We start from the raw sequence: 23,966 nt of genomic DNA on the forward strand, positions 1-23,966 counted from the left end.
TAGTGCAGCTGCTGCAGGGAATCCATAACATGTGAGCGTCCCCTTATACCGTTAGTGCAGCTGCTGCAGGGAATCCATAACATGTGAGCGTCCCCCTATATCGCTAGTGCAGCTGCTGCAGGGAAGCAATAACATGTGATCGTCCCCTTATACCGCTAGTGTAGCGGCTGCAGGGAATCCATAACATGTGAGCGTCTCCTTATACTGCTAGTGCAGCTGCTGCAGGGAATCCATAACATGTGAGCGTCCAATTATACCACTAGTGCAGCTGCTGCAGGGAATCCATAGCATGTGAGCGTCCCCTTATACCACTAGTGCAGCTGCTGCAGTGAATCCATAACATGTGAGCATCCCCTTATACCACTAGTGTAGCTGCTGCAGGGAATCCATAACATGTGAGCGTCCCCTTATACCGTTAGTACAGCTGCTGCAGGGAATCCATAACATGTGAGCGTCCCCTTATACTGCTAGTGCAGCTGCTGCAGGGAATCCATAACATGTGAGCGTCCCCTTATATCACTAGTACAGCTGCTGCAGGGAATCCATAACATGTAAGCGTCCCCTCATACCACTAGTGCAGCTGCTGCAGGGAATCCATAACATGTGAGCGTCCCCTTATACCCCTAGTACAGCTGCTGCAGGGAATCCATAACATGTGAGCGTCCCCTTATACCGTTAGTGCAGCTCCTGCAGGGAATCCATAACATGTGAGCGTCCCCTTATATCACTAGTACAGCTGCTGCAGGGAATCCATAACATGTGAGCGTCCCCTTATACCGCTAGTACAGCTGCTGCAGGGAATCCATAACATGTAAGCGTCCCCTCATACCACTAGTGCAGCTGCTGCAGGGAATCCATAACATGTGAGCGTCCCCTTATACCGCTAGTATAGCTGCTGCCGGGAATCCATAACATGTGAACATCCCCTTATATCGCTAGTATAGCTGCTTCAGCGAAACCATAGCATGTGAACGTCCCCTTATACTGTTAGTGCAGCTGCTGCAGGGAATCCATAACATGTGAGCGTCCCCTTATACCCCTAGTACAGCTGCTGCAGGGAATCCATAACATGTGAGCGTCCCCTTATACCGTTAGTGCAGCTGCTGCAGGGAATCCATAACATGTGAGCGTCCCCTTATACCGCCAGTATAGCTGCTGCAGGGAATCCATAACATGTGAACATCCCCTTATATCGCTAGTATAGCTGCTTCAGCGAAACCATAGCATGTGAGCGTCCCCTTATACTGTTAGTGCAGCTGCTGCAGGGAATCCATAACATGTGAGCGTCCAATTATACCACTAGTGCAGCTGCTGCAGGGAATCCATAACATGTGAGCGTCCCCTTATACCACTAGTGCAGCTGCTGCAGTGAATCCATAACATGTGAGCATCCCCTTATACCACTAGTGTAGCTGCTGCAGGGAATCCATAACATGTGAGCGTCCCCTTATACCGTTAGTACAGCTGCTGCAGGGAATCCATAACATGTGAGCGTCCCCTTATACTGCTAGTGCAGCTGCTGCAGGGAATCCATAACATGTGAGCGTCCCCTTATATCACTAGTACAGCTGCTGCAGGGAATCCATAACATGTGAGCGTCCCCTTATACCGCTAGTACAGCTGCTGCAGGGAATCCATAACATGTAAGCGTCCCCTCATACCACTAGTGCAGCTGCTGCAGGGAATCCATAACATGTGAGCGTCCCCTTATACCGCTAGTATATCTGCTGCAGGGGATCCATAACATGTGAACATCCCCTTATATCGCTAGTACAGCTGCTTCAGCGAAACCATAGCATGTGAGCGTCCCCTCAAACCGCTAGTGCAGCTGCTGCAGGGAATCCATAACATGTGAGCGTCCCCTTATACCACTAGTGCAGCTGCTGCAGGGAATCCATAACATGTGAGCGTCCCCTTATACCGCTAGTGCAGCTGCTGCAGGGAAGCAATAACATGTGATCGTCCCCTTATACCGCTAGTGTAGCGGCTGCAGGGAATCCATAACATGTGAGCGTCTCCTTATACCACTAGTGCAGCTGCTGCAGGGAATCCATAACATGTGAGCGTCCAATTATACCACTAGTGCAGCTGTTGCAGGGAATCCATAACATGTGAGCATCCCCTTATACCACTAGTGTAGCTGCTGCAGGGAATCCATAACATGTGAGCGTCCCCTTAGACCGCTAGTGCAGCTGCTGCAGGGAATCCATAACGTGAGCGTCCCCTTATACCGCTAGTACAGCTGCTGCAGGGAATCCATAACATGTGAGCATCCACTTATACCACTAGTGCAGCTGCTGCAGGGAATCCATAACATGTGAGCATCCCCTTATACCACTAGTGTAGCTGCTGCAGGGAATCCATAACATGTGAGCGTCCCCTTATACCGTTTGCACAGCTGCTGCAGGGAATCCATAACATGTGAGCGCCCTGTTATACCGCTAGTGCAGCTGCTGCAGGGAATCCATACCATGTGAGCGTCCCCTTATACCGTTTGTACAGCTGCTGCAGGGAATCCATAACATGTGAGCGTCCCCTTATACTGCTAGTGCAGCTGCTGCAGGGAATCCATAACATGTGAGCGTCCCCTTATACCACTAGTACAGCTGCTGCAAGGAATCCATAACATGTGAGTGTCCCTTTATACCGCTAGTGCAGCTGCTGCAGGGAATCCATAGCATTTGAGCGTCCCCTTATACCACTAGTGCAGCTGCTGCAGGGAATCCATAACATGTGAGTGTCCCTTTATACCGCTAGTGCAGCTGCTGCGGGGGAATCCATAACATCTGAGCGTCCACTTATACCGCCAGCTCAGCTCCTGCAGGGAATCCATAACATGTGAGCTTCCCCTTATACCGCTAGTACAGCTACTACAGGGAATCTATAACATGTGAGCATCCCCTTATACCACTAGTGCAGCTGCTGCAGGGAATCCATAACATGTGAGCGCCCCGTTATACCGCTAGTGCAGTTGCTGCAGGGAATCGATAACATGTGAGCATTCCCTCATACCGCTAGTGCAGCTGCTGCAGGGAATCCATAACATGTGAGCGTCCCCTTATACCGCTAGTGCAGCTGCTGCAAGGAATCCATAACATGTGAGCATCCCCTTATACCACTAGTACAGCTGCTGCAGGGAATCCATAACATGTGAGTGTCCCCTTATACCACTAGTACAGCTGCTGCAGGGAATCCATAACATGTGAGCGTCCCCTTATACTGCTAGTACAGCTGCTGCAGGGAATCCATAACATGTGAGCGTCCCCTTATACTGCTAGTACAGCTGCTGCAGGGAATCCATAATGTGAGCGTTCCCTTATACTGTCAGTGCGGCTCGTGCAGGGAATCCATAACATGTGAGCGTCCCCTCATACCACTAGTGCAGCTGCTTCAGCGAAACCATAGCATGTGAACGTCCCCTTATACTGTTAGTGCAGCTGCTGCAGGGAATCCATAACATGTGAGCGTCCCCTTATACCGTTAGTGCAGCTGCTGCAGGGAATCCATAACATGTGAGCGTCCCCCTATACTGTTAGTGCAGCTGCTGCAGTGAATCCATAACATGTGAGCGTCCCCTTATACCGCTAGTATAGCTGCTGCAGGGAATCCATAACATGTGAGCGTCCCCTTATACCGCTAGTGCAGCTGCTGCAGGGAATCCATAACATGTGAGCGTTCCCTTATACCGCTAGTATAGCTGCTGCAGGGAATCCATAACATGTGAGCGTCCCCTTATACCGCTAGTGCAGCTGCTGCAGGGAATCCATAACATGTGATCGTCCCCTTATACTGTTAGTGCAGCTGCTGCAGGGAATCCATAACATGTGAGCGTCCCCTTATACCGTTAGTGCAGCTGCTGCAGGGAATCCATAACATGTGAGCGTCCCCCTATATCGCTAGTGCAGCTGCTGCAGGGAAGCAATAACATGTGATCGTCCCCTTATACCGCTAGTGTAGCGGCTGCAGGGAATCCATAACATGTGAGCGTCTCCTTATACTGCTAGTGCAGCTGCTGCAGGGAATCCATAACATGTGAGCGTCCAATTATACCGCTAGTGCAGCTCCTGCACGGAATCCATAACATGTGAGCATCCCCTTATACCACTAGTGTAGCTGCTGCGGGGAATCCATTACAAATTGTTGGGCACGTTGGGACCTTTTCGCTGCCCATCTGTGCTCCTGCCATGGGTGCCGGGGACTTGTGCCCTCTCCTCTCTCCACATCATACCACCCTGGAAGTAATGGCACACAAGTCTTCTCCTGACGGAGCCGGGATGGTGGGGGGCAATTACATGTTCACTATGGGGGCCTCCTGGTAGGCAGCATGGTGAATAGTGCAGCTGCCAATGACTGCCGGGGGCCTTGTGCCTTTACAGATGGGAGGTGGTAAGCCGGTGACCCCGGCTCAACTTGCAGGGGTCACAGTGTTACCAGCAGAGGAAGGGCATGGGGTGGGTTACTTCTGCCAAGGACGGCAACCAGACACCCTCCCGCGCCACAGAGAGCAGTATGGGGAGGGTGTTCTGCTCTGTTTTGACGTGTGTTTCCTCTCATTGCGCGGTCGCCGTCACGGCTGAGGATCGGTCGATGTGAGGGAAGTTTTCAACAGCAACATTAATTATCCGGAGAGCTGAGGTCCTCGAGGGGTTAATGGGGGGTTCAGGACGGTTACAGCGGCGTGTTACGGTTCAAGCTGTAGATAACGCTGTGGCCGACCCCGCTTGGCCCGAGGTCGGTGTTGATGTGTTTTTGGTTTGAGGGTAACAATATAGTGGATGTGGCGTACCGGCCGTCGCCGTACATCACTGACTACATCTATGGAGGCTCCATGTCTGACTGCTCTGTATTCTGCTTCCCTTGCAGGTGAGGAGAGCAGTATTGATCCACGTACATGTATGTTACTGAGGGGTCGGTGTTACAGATCATCCTGTCCTGCCCACGCCTCTCCTGTATCCCTGTGCAGATGTGGGTATAGGGTTGTGTAAGTGACACAGACTGCCGGCTGCAGCGCCCGTCCAATGTACCATCAGCAGGTTATATTAGAGGCACTGTGCCCCCATTAGTGCCCCCACTAATAATGCCCCCCGCCTCTCCTGCCTCCTTCTAGCCCTGCCCTCACCACCCTGTATTAGGGCCATAGACCTTCCATACAGTATTCAGTCCTGATGACTGTTTCCACTAGTCATGTGACCTCACTGATCCCCAGACACCTAATAGCAGTGTGAAAAAGAGACATCATCCTCATCATCCTCATCATCCTCATCATCCTCATCTCTTTATATTCCTACAGATGTTGTAAAATACGAAATGGATAGAAAATGGAAGAAAAGAGGAAGATTATAAATATCGCTGACCGGCATCCGATATCGACGAGGGAACATCTCTATTAGAAAAGTGACGGCAGCGCGAGATGTAATAAAAGTACTACAACTCCTATCATTCTGCTGTTATTATGGCTCCGATAAGCAGTGCTTGCACCCCCCATATACATCCAGCCTGTGTTTATAGGACGATGCACCCCATTATGTATCTCTTTATAGGTCTCTGTCATCACTCTATAGTCCGCCTCAGCACCCCCATTCTATAGTTAGATGTGCCCCCCCATTCTATAGTCCATCTCAGCACCCCCATTCTATAGTCAGACTTGCCCCCCCACTATATAGTCCGCCTCAGCACCCCCATTCTATAATCCGCCTCAGCACCCCCATTCTGTAGTCAGACGTGCCCCCCCCATTCTATAATCAGACGTCCCCCCAAACAATCTGTCCAACCCATTATGTGGTCAGACATATTACTCCACCCCGTCTGGCCAGCCTTGGCATGCTCCATCATATAGCCAGCTTCCCCGTATACAGACAGCAGCGATCTATACATAAATGCTGCAGGATATTTGGTGAGGAAGGGGGACGGGACAGGGCTGAAATATTGGGATTGGAACCCCCGAATCACCTTTACATGTGCGATCCAATACCAATATTACTGAATGGATGAGTTAATCAGAAGATAGAAAGTTCCTGCGCCCCAGGGGTGCAGAAGAAGACAAGCAATTTATGTAGAAAGGTACCAAAAAATGTGACTGTCAGTTATGCATTTTTCCTTTTAAGGAAGGGGGGGGGGGTCCTTTTCCTAGAGCCCCCATAAATCCCAGTTATGCCTTGAAGTTACACAGGTGGGGAGAGTCCATGCCTACAGCTTCTGGATCTCGGCCATCATTTATCAGATGCATGAACAAAAAAGGAAAGTGCAGCGTCTCTCGAAGGTCGTGTCCTTATACTGCACCCCTGAACTTTTTATCTATTGATCAACTTATCTTTTTGCTTGACCGGGGTGGTATTCCACCTGCAGAACTTCCACAGACGCTCTCCACATCGTGGATATTCAGTGAGGATTGGGATCTTTGGCAACAGCTCAAAATGTGAGCCTTAAAGCAAACCTGGATATCAAGTGTGACATCCGTCCCTGTTGGGCAGTGGCTGCTCACGGCGGGTGGGCCATCTCTGACTTAGAATCTTGTTATTTAATATACTATTTAATTATTACTGCATGATACTGTATATACTGTATATACTGCCCAGCATCACCCTGGGGTATCCAGGAATGAGAGGAAGGGAGCTCATGTGATGGGGGGAGCAGCAGCCAAAATGGGCAAACACAACTCTAAGAGAAGCCTGGAGTCTGGATCACGTGAGGTCATTATCCTCCTCCACTCTTCCCTAGGGTGAATGCACACGGAGGGGAATTCTGCAGCAGGATTGCGCACAGAACTTTCACTGTTGCACGCGGCCTAGGATTCAAATATACGTCAGCATAACAATAATTACAAGTAGATTAAAAACACATAATGCAGTCACCTGACACTCCGTCCAGTCCATAACGTGATGACGCTACATCAGCATCTACGGTCCGTGCTTGAACGCCGCAGGATATCATCCAGGAACTACATGATGACGCTGCTTATATCTGCACGGTTTATGACAGCTGTTGTCTATCTCTCAATTGCCTCACATTAGGCGCGTTGCCTCCCCTTGCTGGACACACATGGACTGGACGGAGTGTCAGGTGACTGCATTATGTGTTTTTAATCTACTTGTAATTATTGTTATGCTGACGTTCTTGTGTCTGATTGGTGGGGGGTGGATTTGTTCCGCCCTCAATTTCACTTGTTGGTGCTATTTAAGATCTGGTTTGTGGGCACACTAACAGGCTTGATAAAGACTACTCTTTAGTCGAAACGTTGCCTGGATTTGTTTTTTTAAATATGGAGCAATAAAATTTGACATTTTATTTCAAAACCCTCATCGAATGCTGCCACTTCTTCCTCTTTGAATACGACACGGGGACTGGAGGTCCATGGTCCCATTGGTGGCTTGGCGTATTCTTCAAAGACCTCTGCGCTATTGGGCATTACTTGGTGTACTGCGGGCTTCCACCTTGGATACCATATCCCAGAACACAGACGCCATCACCTTAGTGGCTGAGAACCACTGGGCCTCCATTCTTCTGACTGCTCCTTGGTTTAAGGGTCATACAAATAAACCCAGGTCTCATCCATGGTGACCGGTCCATCCAGGAAGTTCTTATCAGTCCTGAAACGCTGACAAATGGACCGGGAAGTTTTCACTCGCATGCTTTTCTGATCTGTTGTCAGACATTTGGGGACCCACTTTCCAGATGGCTTCTTCATGGATAATGACACAAACACGTTCACCAGAAATCCCCATGATGTCGGCTATTCCTTCAGCTGACATTCGCTGATTCTCCAGTATGAGGTTGTGCACAGCATCGGCGATCTCCGGAACAACAACCTCTCTCGGTCATTCAGGACGTTCATCATCATTGGTGCTGAAGCAGCCACCCGGTTCTTAACTGTAGGATATGAAGGGCATTGATCCCCCCAATGTCTGCGACATATCACCAGGAATATCCTTCGCGGACTTTCCTTGCAGAAACAAGAATTTTATCACACCTCTGCTCTCATTTGCTGTGAATATCGCCTTAGACTCTGCCATGTTGTTTTCCCGCTTGCCGAGATCACTGTTGCCATAAGCTACAAACGCATATATTAGACACATAAGGCTTTCATGTGATGTAACATTCGTTACCATAGAAACAAAGAAAGAACACAAAGCCAAAGACTTATCAGCAGCCCCTCGTGTAAAGATGAAAGCCCTCACTGACTGACTGACTGACTGACTGGCCACTAATTTTCTAACTTCCCGGTGTCATACAAATATGAAATTTAGCACAACCATTCTTTAGGTCCTAAGTAGAAAAAGTAAGCTCTTAAATTGGAAAAGTAAGGGGGTCACAACTCAATTATGTAATGCTAATTGCAAAAGTAAGTACACCGCTATGTAATGTAACTTCCCGGTATCGTGCAAGCATGAAATTTGCCACGAGCATTATTTAGGTTGTAAATGAGAAGAGTGGGAGAGATGGCACATTCTGCAGAGGGACATCAGTACATGCAGCCTGAGGAGAATCTCAATCTCTCTCTTTCTCGTACATGCAGTTTCTTTTTGTTCAATATATTTTTATTGGTTTCACAAAATAAGCAAGACAGAGAAAAACATTTATGATTAGAGATGAGCGAACGTACTCGTCCGAGCTTGATGCTCGGGCGAATATTAGGGTGTTCGGGATGTTCGTTATTCGTAACGAACACCACACGATGTTCGGATGTTCGGGTTACTTTAACTTTCTTCCCTGAGAAATCTTTTCTATATGCGCTCAATGGGGCCGGCGGCAGCAGCGCCAACCCCATTGAGAACATATAGAAGACAAATCCTTCTTCTCTGCCACAGCTGTAACAGCTGTGACAGAGAAGAACGATGTTTGCCCATTGAATTCAATGGAACCGGCAATACAGCCGACTCCACTGAATGCAATGGGCTGCCGGCGATCGCGGGATGAATTGTCGGAAAGGGGTTAAATATATAAGCCCTTTCCTGCAATTCATCCAGAAATGTGTAAAAATAAAAAATATATATATACTCACGTGGTGCCGGCAGACGGAGTTCAGCGCGGCAGGCTGCAGTTCTCCTGAACTGCTCTGAACAGCTGTGAGTAGTATTCAGCAGCCTGGGATTTAAAATCGCCGCCTGCTGAATAAGATGCCTCTGAATGGTCACAGCCTGACCAATCAGAGGCCAGCCCTCACTCACACCCATTCATGAATTCATGAATGGGTGTGAGTGAGGGCTGGCCTCTGATTGGTCAGGCTGTGACCATTCAGAGGCATCTTATTCAGCAGGCGGGGATTTTAAATCCCCGGCTGCTGAATACTACTCACAGCTGTTCAGAGCAGTTCAGGAGAACTGCAGCCTGCCGCGCTGAACTCCGTCTGCCGGCACCAGGTGAGTATATATATATTTTTTATTTTTGCACATTTCTGGATGAATTGCAGGAAAGGGCTTATATATTTAACCCCTTTCCGACAATTCATCCCGCGATCGCCGGCAGCCCATTGCATTCAGTGGAGTCGGCTGTATTGACGGCTCCATTGAATTCAATGGGCTAACATCGTTCTTCTCTGCCACAGCTGTTACAGCTGTGGCAGAGGAGAACTTGCTGTGTCGTTCCCATCATTTTCTTGAATTGCCAAGATTTTCACACATGAAAACCTTAGCGAGCATCGGCGAAATACAAAAATGTTCCGGTCGCCCATTGACTTCAATGGGGTTCGTTATTCGAAACGAACACCCGAACATCGCGGGAAGTTCGTTTCGAATAACGCGAACCCGAACATTTTGGTGTTCGCTCATCTTTATTTATGATGTCTCAGTTTGCTATTAGATCAATTTAACAATAAGACTTAATAAATCTTAACTGGAAAAGTGCACTACTTGTCTGTGAAATTTTGTACAGTAAACAAACAGGGGGAGGGGGTAAGATGGGAGTGGGTAGAGGGGGGGGTTGGTGCAGAGGAGGGGGGGGGAATCGGTTGGGGACTCCAGGATTATTGTTTCTGGCTATAGATATAGTTTGGTCAAGTTACACACACCTCCCTGACTGTAGCCAACCAGCGAATAAGGGTGTGTTCCGGATGTCTATCCATGTTGCCCATGTATGATAGAATTTGTCATGACCCGACGGGTCGTCCGAGAGCCTCAGTCTCTCCATGCGTTCTATTTCATCCATCGCCCCCACCCAGGCGCTTCTAGGTATTTCTATTCCTTGTTTCCAAAACCTGGGAATCGATTGTCTCGTGGCCATGATGAAGAATTTCAATAGTTCTTTTTTGAGGGAGGGGGCGCCTTCCGGCGGGATGGACAATAGTGCCAACTCGGGTGTCAGGGTCAGGGATTCCCTGCTCACCCTCTCGTATAGGCGCTTCACATCCTGCCATATGGGAGTGACCATGGGACATCCCCACCATATGTGGAGCATTGAGCCCACGTCCGTCCTGCAGCGCCAACAGGTGTTTGGGGTCGCTGGAAAGAGAGTGTGTAGTCTCTCCGGGGTCATATACCACCGTGAAAGAATTTTAAAGTTTAGCTCCTGTAGTTTGCTGGCTATGGACATCTTATGTGTGAATTGGAATGCCTTGTTCCAGAGCTCCCCGGGAAATGACCTACCCAAGGCTTCCTCCCACGCGCCCAACCACCTGGGGAGATGGTTGTCAAGCTTTTCCTTTAGTAGTTGGTCGTATAGCAGTGAGGCCGTATGTCTGGGTATTTCCGAGGCACAGCATAATCTCTCGAAAGGGGTAGGGCTCTCGCTCCAGCCCCCCTCTGGTTTTATTCTCTCCAGGTAGCTGCGAACCTGAAGGTATTGCATCCATGAGCCCGGGGGGAGCTCCCGTGTCCCCCCCATATCCACCAGTCCTCGTCCACCACGTTCCCCACCCTGGGCTCCGTCCCCGGTGGCAGAAACCCCAAGTTATGGGAAGATATTGTTGCTGCGAGCTGTGGGTTACCCACTAGTGGAGTCAGGGGTCCCGGGACCGACATATTGCACCCCCCCCCCCCCCCCCGCCACGCCCCCATGAGTGTGTTCATCAGGGCTGATGTCTCTATGTTCCCCCGGCTGACCTTACCCGGAATCCAAAACACTCCCCTCGTCTCACAGGTGTTGTTTTCATTTTCAATTTGTACCCAACATTTGTCTGATCTATGATGGAATAGGTCCAGAATGAAAGTCTGGAAGTCCCGCACCCCCCTTCTCCTTTCGTTTAGTTAGGCTCTTATAGTTGAGTCTCTTGGATCCTCCTTTCCAAATGAACTGAAGTATTTGACTGCGTACTTTATCGAAGAAGTCTTTTGGGGGGTTGCATGGTGCAGTTTGGAAAACATACAGTAACCTGGGGAGGATGTCCATTTTAATCGCACCCATTCTGCCGAACCATGATAATGGTGCTCCTACCCAGCTTTCTAGGTCCCTTTTAAGGGTCAACAGGAGTGGTTTGTAGTTTAGTTCGTACAGTCTGGATGGATCAGTTGGGATCAGGATCCCCAGGTATTTAAAGGACTCCTGTTTCCAAAGAAATGGGAAGGCTAAGGTCAGGTCCTCCACGTCTCGTTGCGGAATAGAGACGTTAAGAATGACAGACTTTTGAGCATTGACCTTGTAGTTGCTAAGTTTACCGAATGTCGTAAATTCTTGTATAATGTTGGGGAGGCCAATGCGAGGGTCAGTAATGTAGACCAGAAGGTCATCCGCGAATAGTGAGATCTTGTGTTCTTCCCTCCCCACCTGCACGCCCCGTATGGAGGGGTTGTTTCTTATAGCGTTGGCTAAGGTTTCCATCACTAGGATGTACAGGGTGGGGGACAGGGGGCACTCCTGCCGCGTACCATTTTTGATCATGAAAGGGGGGACAGCCCACCATTGACCCTTACTTGTGCCGAGCGGTTATGATATAGGGCCATGATCCAGGAGAGCGCCCTGGGCCCCACTCCCAACTTTACGAGGGTCGCCTCCATGAATCTCCAGCTTATCCTGTCGAACGCTTTTTCAGCGTCGACCGATAATAGACAGAGTGGGTGTCTTTTCCTCCTTGCCCGATCAATTAGAGACAGGGTCTTGGTGGAGTTGTCCCTCGCTTCCCTCCCTGGGACGAAGCCCACCTGGTCCCTGTGTATAAGTCGGGGGACCGAGGGGTCCAGTCTGTTCGCTATGGTTTTGGCAAAGATTTTTAGGTCACAGTTGATGAGGGAGATCGGGCGGTAGCTGCCGCACGACAGGGGGTCCTTATCTGGCTCAGGTATTAAAACGATGTGTGCCGGAAGGGCCTGGGGGGGGGGGGGGAACGGGCACCCCCCAGCTACCGCGTTGAAGGCCTGAAGTAGTATGTCTGAGAACAGGGTTCCGCAGGTTTTAAAAAACCTTGGGGAGAACCCGTCTGGGCCTGGGCTTTTCCTACTTTTGATTCCCTTATTCCCTTTAGGACCTGTGTAAGTTCCTCTGTCTCAAAGTCTCTTTCTAGGTCTTTGGACTCTTCTAGGGAGAGGCGTCTCGGGGTGTAGCGGTCGAGGTATTCCGTAAGTGCGGTTGTGTGTTGGCCTCAGATGTGTCCTTAGCTACGGGGATGTTATAGAGTTTAGAGTAGTATAGGCGGAATTCCTCTGTTATTTCCCTAGGGGAATGTACTCGCCTACCCTCCGAGGAGTTGATAGCATGGATATGAGGGTGGGATGTTTTGGGGTGCAGTGCTCTGGCTAGCCATCGCCCACTTTTATCTCCATATTCATAATAGCCTGCTTTGAGTTTATCTCTCCTACACAGGGCTTTTTGATCTAAGATGTCCAGGATTTTGTGCCGGAGGTCCGATATCTCGGTTTGGAGAATGGCTGTCGGTTGGGCCTTGTTTGAGGTTTCTTTTGTGTTGAGCTCTCCTATTAGTTGGGTGAGACGGGCTGCTTGTTCTCTTTTAATTCTTGCACCGTGTGATATGAATACGCCTCTTATGACGCATTTCAACGCTTCCCATTTTATCGGCGCGGCCGTGGGGTCTGAGTTGTGATCTAGTTTAAAGTTTTCTATTGTTCTTTTAATGTCATTCATACATGGTGTCTTTAAGTAAATTGTCGTTGAGACGCCATGTGGGGGCCCCCCTCCTCTCTTCCCCCGGGCCCAAGGACACAAAAATTGGGGAGTGGTCAGACCATAGGAATACGTCTAAGGAGCATTGGGGTGCCCCATCTAGTAACCCATGTGAAATGAAGATATAGTCTATCCTGCTATACGAGTTGTGTACCATGGAATGAAAGCTGTAGTCTCGCTTACCCGGGTGGAGGATGTGCCACAGGTCAATCAGGTTCAAACTCTCGAGCAAGCACTGGACTCTACGGATGGCCGCCCTCGTGAGAGTCGAACGTCCCGATGAGGAGTCCAGCGGGGGTCCATACACATATTAAAGTCTCCGCCTAAGACGATCTGGGTCCCACCCGCGAAGTCCGAAAGTTCCCGGAGAGCTCTGGAAGCAAACCCCACCTGGCCTTGGTTAGGAAAGTACATGTTAGCCAATGTGAGTATCTTATTAGAGATGGATATTTTTAGAAAGATCTATCTCCCATCCTCATCTACTTCTTGCGCCAGGATCACCAGGGCCAGTGATTTATGGAAGGCTATAGAGACTCCACAGGATTTCCTTTCCGGGTGAGTTGAATGATACCAAACGTGGTAGAATTTGTTTTTGCCGCAGTCCGGGGGACTGTTGCGAGGAAAATGCGTCTCTTGGAGCATTGCTACCATGACCTTTTTCCTGTGGAGCCTGTACAGCACCTGGTTGTGCTTGTTGGGGCAGTTAAGCCCTTTAGCGTTAAATGAGCAAAATGTCAGACGGGCCATCGGGTCATGTGGTAGGGTGGTAGTGACAGCCAGCAAGTCTCCTGGGGTGATCCCCTTCTCTGGGGGGTGTTCTGGGTCGGGAGGACACACACGAGGGTAAACGGGGGAGGGGAAATGGGGATAACATGCATTCGCATATACATCTAAAACCTGCTGTGGTCCCTAGTGGGGAGGCGGCCAAGTCGGGTCGAGTCCTCTAGGCGCAGCTCCTCCTCCCCACGGCGACCGAAATTGGTAAACAACTGTATGGTGGGCATCCAAACCTTGGTACTGTATTCAGTGAGAGGAAAAGGAAGGCAGAAGGGGGGCGGGAGCAGATGGAGAGAGGACAACAAGGAGGGAAAGAAGAGAGAAGAGGAGAAAAAAAAAAGAGAGAAGGGGGGGTAGGGGGAAAGCCGGAGACGCACGGGTTATAGATGAGCGCGTCAGCAGCAAGTGGTGCTATGGGGGGGGGGGGGGGGGGGGGATCTGATGTCCCCATTGGGTGCACCGGGAGGCTCAGCAGTTTAAAATCCCGCTATGAGGAGAGGGCCCGATATCTCGGGTTCAGAGTAAAGTGTTCACTTGGATAGAGTTCCGTTCTTGTAGTTGTGGCGTGCCGGCTCCCAGGGGTTTGGCGTTCTGGTATGAGGTCCTGGGGTCGGGGTCTCCATGGGTTTTTCCTGTTTGTCTTACAGGAGGGGTGGCAACGAATTGTGTCTTCTTTTGTGGTTTAAGTGGTTTCCAGGATAGGAAGAGGCTCACTCATCCGTCAGTCCTTCCGGTTTTCAGGGGGCGGAGTCTCGTGGTGGTGGAACTCTGCCGTTGTTACTTTGTCTCCTCCGTCCCGGTTGCACTGTGTGCCATTGGCTTCTGGGTGGGTTCAGTGTCGGGGCACTTGTTTTCTGCCATTCCGGAAGCGAGACCATTGGAAGTCTAAGAGCTGTGAGAAAATTAGGGAGGTCTCCTAGGGATCTGAAGATGGCGGTCCCGTTGCCCGCACCGGCCACAAGTTGGAACGGATAGCCCCAGCGATACGGGATTCCCTTTTCCTTCAAGGCTGCTAGGAGGGGCCGGAGTGCACGGCGTTGTTGTAGTGTTCTCCTCGAAAGGTCGGGCAGGATCAGCAGGTCTTTGTCTCCGACTCTTATTGGGCCTTTAGTTCTTATCTGGCGCAGGATCTCCTCCTTCTCCTTGTAGAAGTGGATCCTGCAAACCACATCTCGCGGTCTTTCCGGGTCTGTTGATCTGGGACCTAGGGCTCTGTGTATTCTGTCTATCTCGATTGGGGTGCCTGGGGGCCTGTTTAGTAGATCTCCAAAGCACTCTTGTGCCCAGGTCTCGAGGTGTCTATTGTCTATCTCTTCGCTTAAGCCTCTAATCCTCAGATTATTACGTCTGTGGCGATTCTCGATATCGTCCAGGTGGGTTGTGAGCTCTGAGATCTGGCTAGCATGTTCGCTCAAGATATCGTGGTGTTCATTCACGTGTTGAAGTAGCTGTTCTTGTGTTTCCTCTGTTTCTCTGACTCGGTTTCCCATCTGTTGGATTTCTCTTTGTATTGACTCGAGCGCCGATTTTTGTGACGAGGCAAATTGGGTGAAGAGACGGTCAAGGTCTCCCTTGGTTGGGATAGATCTAAGGTGTTCCTTCCAGTCCCAGTTATCAGAGGAAGGTTCTGTAAGATGTATCCGAGACTCGCTCTCTGGCTGCCCGCTGGTCATTATGTTAGATCTCCTGTCTGTCTTGTGCGCACCCTTCGGGGGGTTTGTTATGTCGGCGTATGTTGGATGCTTTCCTCTATGATCCCAACTATGAGGTGTCCTTTCTTGTAGTGCTTCCCTGCGCTGTGGGGGTGTTCTGGGGGGCAGGGGGGTGAGGTGGGCAATATGGGCTGTGTGTGGCTGTTCCCTTCCGTTGCTGGGTCGAGTGCCTGTGTTTATTACGTTGCTGTTGCCTCCCCGGGTTACAGGTGAGGGCCCCGGGGGAAGCTGCCCATTCTTCGTCTCCCTCTGTGGGGAGTTCATGAGCTGCATATGGGGCATATGACTGTCTCTGTCTCTCCCCCCTCCCCCCTAGGTGCAACTCCGGGGCCCCGGAGCCTGGGCTGGTCTCCGTGGGAGAGGAAGGGTCCGTCCGGCCTCCCCCCCTTGCGTCTGGTGACTCACCGGGTGCTTCCTGGCTGCTGGTGTCACTCGCTGCAGCTCTCTGCAGCATCGCGCCCCCCCTGCCCTCCACCTCCGGTCCGGCGTGTTCACAAGATGGCGGCCGGGCCCGCACTTCCGGCAAGATTCTCCGGCGTCGCGGCTCCGGCGATGGCGTCTTGCTGGACCCTGTGGGTGGTGAGTAGGGTGTCTTCAGGGGCGGAAAGCCGGTGTGTCTCGTTGCGCTGTCAGGAGGGTCGTCGGCTGCTGTGGATGTCTGCGGTCGCGGCGCTGCTCCATCCGGCGCCATCTAGTCGCCGCTCGGATCTTCCATTCTGCCGGGCTGGGGCTTTACGGGCGTGGGAGGCTTGGGTCTGCGGGCTCCGTCTGGGGGTCTGTCCTCGTGGTCCGGTTCGGCATCTTCTGCTCGGCATCGGCTCTCTCCCCTCTCCACCGTCCGCTCTGCAGGGGGCCGTTTCCCGCCTTCACCTTCCCGCTCACGGCGGTCACCGCTGGCGGAGATGTACCGGTCCAGGGGTCCGGAATCCTCTTCCTTGTTCCTCCCGAGGCTTGCACCCCTTCTTCTCCTCACCATGGTCTACTTTTGGGTGTGTTTGAGGTGGATTGGATGCCTTTTATTATATAATTTCGGCCGTGGGGAAGACGGAGCTAAGGGGCAGCACGACTTAACTCTCCATCGGCTAGGCCACGCCCCCTCGTACATGCAGTTTGAAGTGTATCTAAAACTCCTCTATGTGTATACATATTTTATTCCTTTAACCCCCTTCCCTCCATATAGTGTAAGGGTGCGTCATGACAGCGGGGTACTTCTCGCAACTGGACGTACCCTTACGTCATGCGGAGACCGCGAGATCATAAGAGATAACACACACACACAGCTCTAATACACGCATGTCACACATACACCACTCTACTACACGCATGTCTCACACACACAGCTCTATTACACGCATTTCACACACACAGCTCTATTACATGCATATCACACACACAGCTTTACTACGTGCATGTCACACACACAGCTCTACTACACGCATGTCACACACACAGCTCTACTACACGCATGTCACACACACAGCTCTACTACACGCATGTTACACACACAGCTCTACTACACGCATGTCACACACACAGCTCTACTACATGCATGTCTCACAGCTGTAATACATGCATGCAGTAGAGCTGTGTGTGTGAAATAAATGTCCCACACACGGCTCTACTACACGCATGTCACACACAAACAGCTCTACTACACCCATGTCACACACACACAGCTCTACTACATGCATGTCTCACAGCTGTAATACATGTATTTCACACACACAGCTCTACTACACTCATCTCACACATACACAGCTCTACTATGCGCAGCTCAGAGCAGGTGAATGATTACATGATGGTGACATCGTCACAGGTCCTGTGAGCACACGGTTCTGCTAGTTTTATGCTTTAGGACCTGTGATGACATCACTGTCATGTGATCAGGGCCTGCTTCCAGTTTTGCTTGCCTTAGGACGGGCTCACATGACCGGGTCGGATTCCGCATGCAGGAAGCTCACAGTAGATGGCGGCAGTGAGCCCAGCCGGTGACCCTGCGTACGGCACCTTAATGACTGCGCATGGCCATGGAGGCCGCAGCTTTATTTTCTTGCTTGCATTTCCTGCACCGTTGCTTAGCATTGACACGGGTACCCGCAGCCCTCACACAATGTTAATTACATATGGGCTGCGGATCGGACGCAAACATTGACGGATTCCGTGGTAACATAGAACAGGCTGTATTTTTTCTTCTGCTCACAGAATACGCAATTCGTATCTATGAGTGTGAGGAAAATTCAAAAGTTCATGGCTCTCAATGCCTGCGTCTTACAGCGGAAAGTCCATGCGGATGCCGATCCTGGAATCCACAATACAAACCGGTCATGTGACACCAGCCTAACTTTGACACTCCTTCAATGCCCCCTGCACCCTGTGCCCCCTGCCCTCTCTACCCTCCTACATTCTACAATATTTACCCGACCCCCTGCACCCTACCCTCTCTACCCTCCTACACCCTACAATATTCACCTGTCCCCCCTGCACCCTGCCCTCTCTACACACTACAATATTTACTAGCCCCCCCTGTACCCCCTGCACCCTGCCCTCTCTACACCCTACAATATTTACTAGCCCCCCCCTGTACCCCCTGCCCTCTCTACACCCTACTATATTTACTAGCCCCCCCCCTGTACCCCCTGTACCCTGCCCTCTCTACCCCCCTACACACTACAATATTCACCTGTCCCCCTGCACCCTGCCCTCTCTACCCCCCCTACACCCTACAATATTCACCCGACCCCCTGCACCCTACCCTCTCTACACCCTACAATATTTACTAGCCCCCCCCGTACCCCTTGCACCCTGCCCTCTCTACCCCCCCACACACACTACAATATTCAACTGGCCCCCCTGTTCCCCTGCACCCTGCCCTCTCAACCCCCCTACAATATCTCCCCCCCCCCCCCCGTACCAGACTATTTATCTCCTTCTCCCTGCAATTTGTGGGAAAATGACTTATATTTTCAATAGGAAAAACTTAATATTGCATAGTCCTCACCTACCAGGAGCCATTAAAAATATTAGTGTATTCTTGTATGTCAGAGCGCCCCCTTCAGGCAGCTGAGCCCAGGTGTGATGCTTCCTCTGCACCTCCTAAAGCTGCACCTCCGTTGGGAGGGGTCGGCTCTTCCTGGGTGATTAGTCCCCCCCAATAGTATATATTGAGGTGTAGCATCTAGGTGAAGGCATATAGCACTGCCATCATAAGAAGTTGCTTAGCTCCGCCCCCTCCCATTGCAAACAGCCAGAGGGGAGGAGAGAGACAGAGAGCCGTCGAGGGGAGGGAGAGACAGCTCAGGTGTCAGCGTATATCGGCCAGCAATGAAAACACCGGTGGATACAGGCTCATGTGAATAAGCCCCAACACTGTACTAAACGGTTTTCTTTTAATTATATGGTCAGTAACATGATGGGTCTCGTTGTACATTAGGTGATGCCGGACGTCTACCGCCTCCTGCTGGTGGAAAGTAGAAGAAAATGTTTCCATGATAACCAGGCTATGTCCAAGAGGGGGCGACCTCTGCCGATACAGGGGCCACAGAGGGGAGGAGCCTGAGCTAGGCTTGGATGCATTCCACATGCAGGGCTGCAGGCAAAACTAATTACTAATAACTAAACTGAAACATTCAGGGCCAAACAACATATACAGCGGCTTGTAAATCCCCACAGCGGTACATGATTAGACTCCGGTCACATCTCACCTCCCCGGGCTCCCATCTAGGGGTCTCTTCCCAAATGCCGACAATGGCCTACAGGCTATAAAATGCGAAACGGAGACTCCTTTGGTCATCATCATGGGCCCTACTGGCCTGCTGGGAGGCCGGGCCCTTGGGAGACTGACGGAGTCGCTGCCCTCAGTCTGCAAAGCAGCACGTTTTCATGCAAGAGCAGCGGAGGGGGCCGAGCATGTCAACCTATGGAAGCGGGGCCGGGGGGGACAGATGGACCTTGCAATGTGATAGCAGTCATCAAATCCTGTAGGGGTAAGGGGTGGAGCGAGCTACCTACATGCATTTTAAAAAACAAATTCAACTTCTCGGTGCAGGGACCCACAAGTTCCCTGCTGGGCCAGTCTGAGTCTTCTTCTGACTTCTCCTTTTCTGCACCTCAAAGCTGAACCTTAAAACTATTTGAGCTTCTGGGCTGAAGGGGTGCAGATTTACTTCTGTGGAAGTCCTGCTGATTTTTGCTGCAGAGAATCCATAACATGTGAGCATCCCCTTATACCGCTAGTACAGCTGCTGCAGGGAATCCATAACATGTGAGCGTCCCCTTATACCTCTTGTACAGCTGCTGTAGGGAATCCATAACATGTGAGCGTCCCCTTATACCGCTAGTGCAACTGCTGCAGGGAATCCATAACATGTGAGCGTCCCCTTATACCGCTACTACAGCTGCTGCAGGGAATCCATAACATATGAGCGTCCCCTTATACCGCTAGTGCAGCTGCTGCAGGGAATCCATAACATGTGAGCGTCCCCTTATACCACTAGTACAGCTGCTGCAGGGAATCCATAACATGTGAGCGTCCCCTTATACCGCTACTACAGCTGCTGCAGGGAATCCATAACATGTGAGTGTCCACTTATACCGCTAGTGCAGCTGCTGCAGGGAATCCATAACATGTGAGCGTCCTCTTATACTGCTAGTACAGCTGCTGCAGGGAATCCATAACATGTGAGCGTCCCCTTATACCACTAGTACAGCTGCTGCAGGGAATCCATAACATGTGAGCGTCCACTTATACCGCTAGTGCAGCTGCTGCAGGGAATCCATAACATGTGAGCGTCCCTTTATACCGCTACTACAGCTGCTGCAGGGAATCCATAACATGTGAGCGTCCCCAATACCGCTACTACAGCTGCTGCAGGGAATCCATAACATGTGGCCGTCTCCTTATACCGCTAGTGCAGCTGCTGCAGGGAATCCATAACATGTGAGCGTCCCCTTATACTGCTAGTACAGCTGCTGCAGGGAATCCATAACATGTGAGCGTGCTCTTAAACTGCTAGTACAGCTGCTGCAGGGAATCCATAACATGTGAGTGCCCTTTATACTGCTAGTACAGCTGCTGCAGGGAATCCATAACATGTGAGTGCCCCCTTATACCACTAGTGCAGCTGCTGCAGGGAATCCATAACATGTGAGCGTCCCCTTATACTGCTAGTGCAGCTGCTGCAGGGAATCTATAACATGTGAGCATCCTCTTATACCGCTAGTGTAGCTGCTGCAGGGAATCCATAACATGTGAGCGTCCCCTTACACCACTAGTGCAGCTGCTGCAGGGAATCCATAACATGGGCGCATCCCCTTATACCACTAGTGCAGCTGCTGCAGGGAATCCATAACATGTGAGCTTCCCCTTATAGCTCTTGTACAGCTGCTGCAGGGAATCCATAACATGTGAGCGTCCCCTTATACCGCTAGTGCAACTGCTGCAGGGAATCCATAACATGTGAGCGTCCCCTTATACCGCTACTACAGCTGCTGCAGGGAATCCATAACATATGAGCGTCCCCTTATACCGCTAGTGCAGCTGCTGCAGGGAATCCATAACATGTGAGCGTCCCCTTATACCACTAGTACAGCTGCTGCAGGGAATCCATAACATGTGAGCGTCCCCTTATACCGCTACTACAGCTGCTGCAGGGAATCCATAACATGTGAGCGTCCACTTATACCGCTAGTGCAGCTGCTGCAGGGAATCCATAACATGTGAGCGTCCTCTTATACTGCTAGTACAGCTGCTGCAGGGAATCCATAACATGTGAGCGTCAACTTATACCACTAGTACAGCTGCTGCAGGGAATCCATAACATGTGAGCGTCCACTTATACCGCTAGTGCAGCTGCTGCAGGGAATCCATAACATGTGAGCGTCCCTTTATACCGCTACTACAGCTGCTGCAGGGAATCCATAACATGTGAGCGTCCCCAATACCGCTACTACAGCTGCTGCAGGGAATCCATAACATGTGGCCGTCTCCTTATACCGCTAGTGCAGCTGCTGCAGGGAATCCATAACATGTGAGCGTCCCCTTATACTGCTAGTACAGCTGCTGCAGGGAATCCATAACATGTGAGCGTGCTCTTAAACTGCTAGTACAGCTGCTGCAGGGAATCCATAACATGTGAGTGCCCTTTATACTGCTAGTACAGCTGCTGCAGGGAATCCATAACATGTGAGTGTCCCCTTATACCACTAGTGCAGCTGCTGCAGGGAATCCATAACATGTGAGCGTCCCCTTATACTGCTAGTGTAGCTGCTGCACGGAATCCATAACATGTGAGCGTCCCCTTACACCACTAGTGCAGCTGCTGCAGGGAATCCATAACATGTGAGCATCCCCTTATACCGCTAGTGCAGCTGCTGCAGGGAATCCATAACATGTGAGTGTCCCCTTATACCACTAGTGCAGCTGCTGCAGGGAATCCATAACATGTGAGCGTCTCCTTATACCACTAGTGCAGCTGCTGCAGGGAATCCATAACATGTGAGCATCCCCTTATACCACTAGTGCAGCTGCTTCATGGAATCCATAACATGTGAGCGTCCCCTTATACCACTAGTGCAGCTGCTGCAAGGAATCCATAACATGCGAGCGTCTCCTTATACCGCTAGTACAGCTGCAGGGAATGTATTACAAATTGTTGGGCACGTTGGGACCTTTTCGCTGCCCATCTGTGCTCCTGCCATGGGTGCCGGGGACTTGTGCCAGCTCCTCTCTCCACATCATACCTCCCTGGAGGTAATGGCACACAAGTCTCATCCTGACTGAGCCGGGATGGTGGGGGGCAATTACATGTTCACTATGGAGACCTCCTGGTAGGCAGCATGGTGAATAACGCAGCTGCCAATGACTTCCTGGCGCCCTGTGCCTTTACGGATGTGAGGTGGTAAGCCGGTGACCCCGGCTCAACTTGCAGGGGTCACAGTGTTACCAGCAGAGGAAGGGCATGGGGTGGGTTACTTCTGCCACGGACGACAACAAGACACCCTCCCGCGCCACAGAGAGCAGTATGGGGAGGGTGTTCTGCTCTGTTTTGATGTTTGTTTCGTCTCATTGCGCGGTCGCTGTCACGGCTGAGGATCGGTCGATGTGGCGGACGTTTTCTACACCAGCATTCATTTTCCGGAGAACTGAGGTCCTCGAGGGGTTAATGCGGGGCTTTTGGAGGGTTCACTCCGTTCAGGGCGGTTACAGCGGCGTGTTACGGTTCAAGCTATAAATAACGCTGTGGCCGACCCCACTTGGCCCGAGGTCGGTGTTGATGTGTTTTTCGTTTGAGGGTAACAACAAGATAGAGCGCATGTGGCGTACAGGCCGTCGCCGTACATTACTGACTACATCTATGGAGGCTCCATGTCTGACTGCTCTGTATTCTGCTTCCCTTGCAGGTGAGGAGAGCAGTATTGATCCACGTACATGTAGATTACTGAGGGGTCGGTGTTACGGATTTTCCTGTCCTCGCGGCACCTCTTGTGTATCCCTGTACGGATGTGGGTATAAGTATGTGTAAGTGACACTGACTGCTGGCTGCAGCGCCCGTCCAATGTACCATCAGCAGGTTATATTAGAGGCACTGTGCCCCCATTAGTGCCCCCACTAATAATGCCACCCGCCTCTCCTGCCTCCTTCTAGTCCTGCCCTCACCACCCTGTATTAGGGCCGTAGACCTTCCATACAGTATTCAGTCCTGATGACTGTTTCCACTAGTCATGTGACCTCACTGATCCCCAGACACCTGATAGCAGTGTGATAGGAGAGACATCATCCTCATCATCCTCATCATCCTCATCATCCTCATCATCCTCATCTCTTTATATTCCTACAGATGTTGTAAAAGATGGATCTGATAGAAAATGGAAGAAAAGAGGAAGATTATAAATATCGCTGACCGGCGTCCGATATCAACGAGGAAACATCTCTATTAGAAAAGTGACGGCAGCGCGAGATGTAATAAAAGTACTACAACTCCTATCATTCTGGTGTTATTATGGCTCTGATAAGCAGTGCTTGTGCCCCCCCGTATACATCCAGCCTGTGTTTATAGGACGTTGCACCCCATTATGTATCTCTTTATATGTATCTGTCATCCCTCTATAGCCTGCCTCAGCAGCCCCATTCTATAGTCAGACGTGCCCCCCCATTCTATAGTCCGCCTCAGCACCCCCCATTCTATAGTCCGCCTCAGCACCCCTCATTCTATAGTCCGTCTCAGCACCCCCATTCTATAGTCAGACTTGCCCCCCCACTATATAGTCCGCCTCAGCACCCCCATTCTATAATCCGCCTCAGCACCCCCATTCTATAATCCGCCTCAGCACCCGTTATTCTATAGTCAGACGTCCCCCCCCAACAATCTGTCCAACCCATTATGTGGTCAGACATATTATTCCACCCCGTCTGGCCAGCCTTGGCATGCTCCATCA

At 50.9% G+C, this 23,966-nt stretch overlaps 1 long non-coding RNA gene across 1 annotated transcript; it reads left to right on the forward strand.

Annotated features, from left to right (window-relative positions):
* The first annotated feature begins 22,944 nt into the window (after positions 1-22,944).
* Positions 22,945-23,514, forward strand: LOC136615162 (uncharacterized). Its single transcript, XR_010790979.1, has 2 exons — positions 22,945-23,049; positions 23,369-23,514. It is a non-coding gene; the product is annotated as an uncharacterized lncRNA (long non-coding RNA).
* The last annotated feature ends 452 nt before the right edge of the window (positions 23,515-23,966 follow it).

This window comes from Eleutherodactylus coqui, chromosome 1, assembly GCF_035609145.1.
Source record: "Eleutherodactylus coqui strain aEleCoq1 chromosome 1, aEleCoq1.hap1, whole genome shotgun sequence".
Taxonomy (NCBI): domain Eukaryota; kingdom Metazoa; phylum Chordata; class Amphibia; order Anura; family Eleutherodactylidae; genus Eleutherodactylus; species Eleutherodactylus coqui.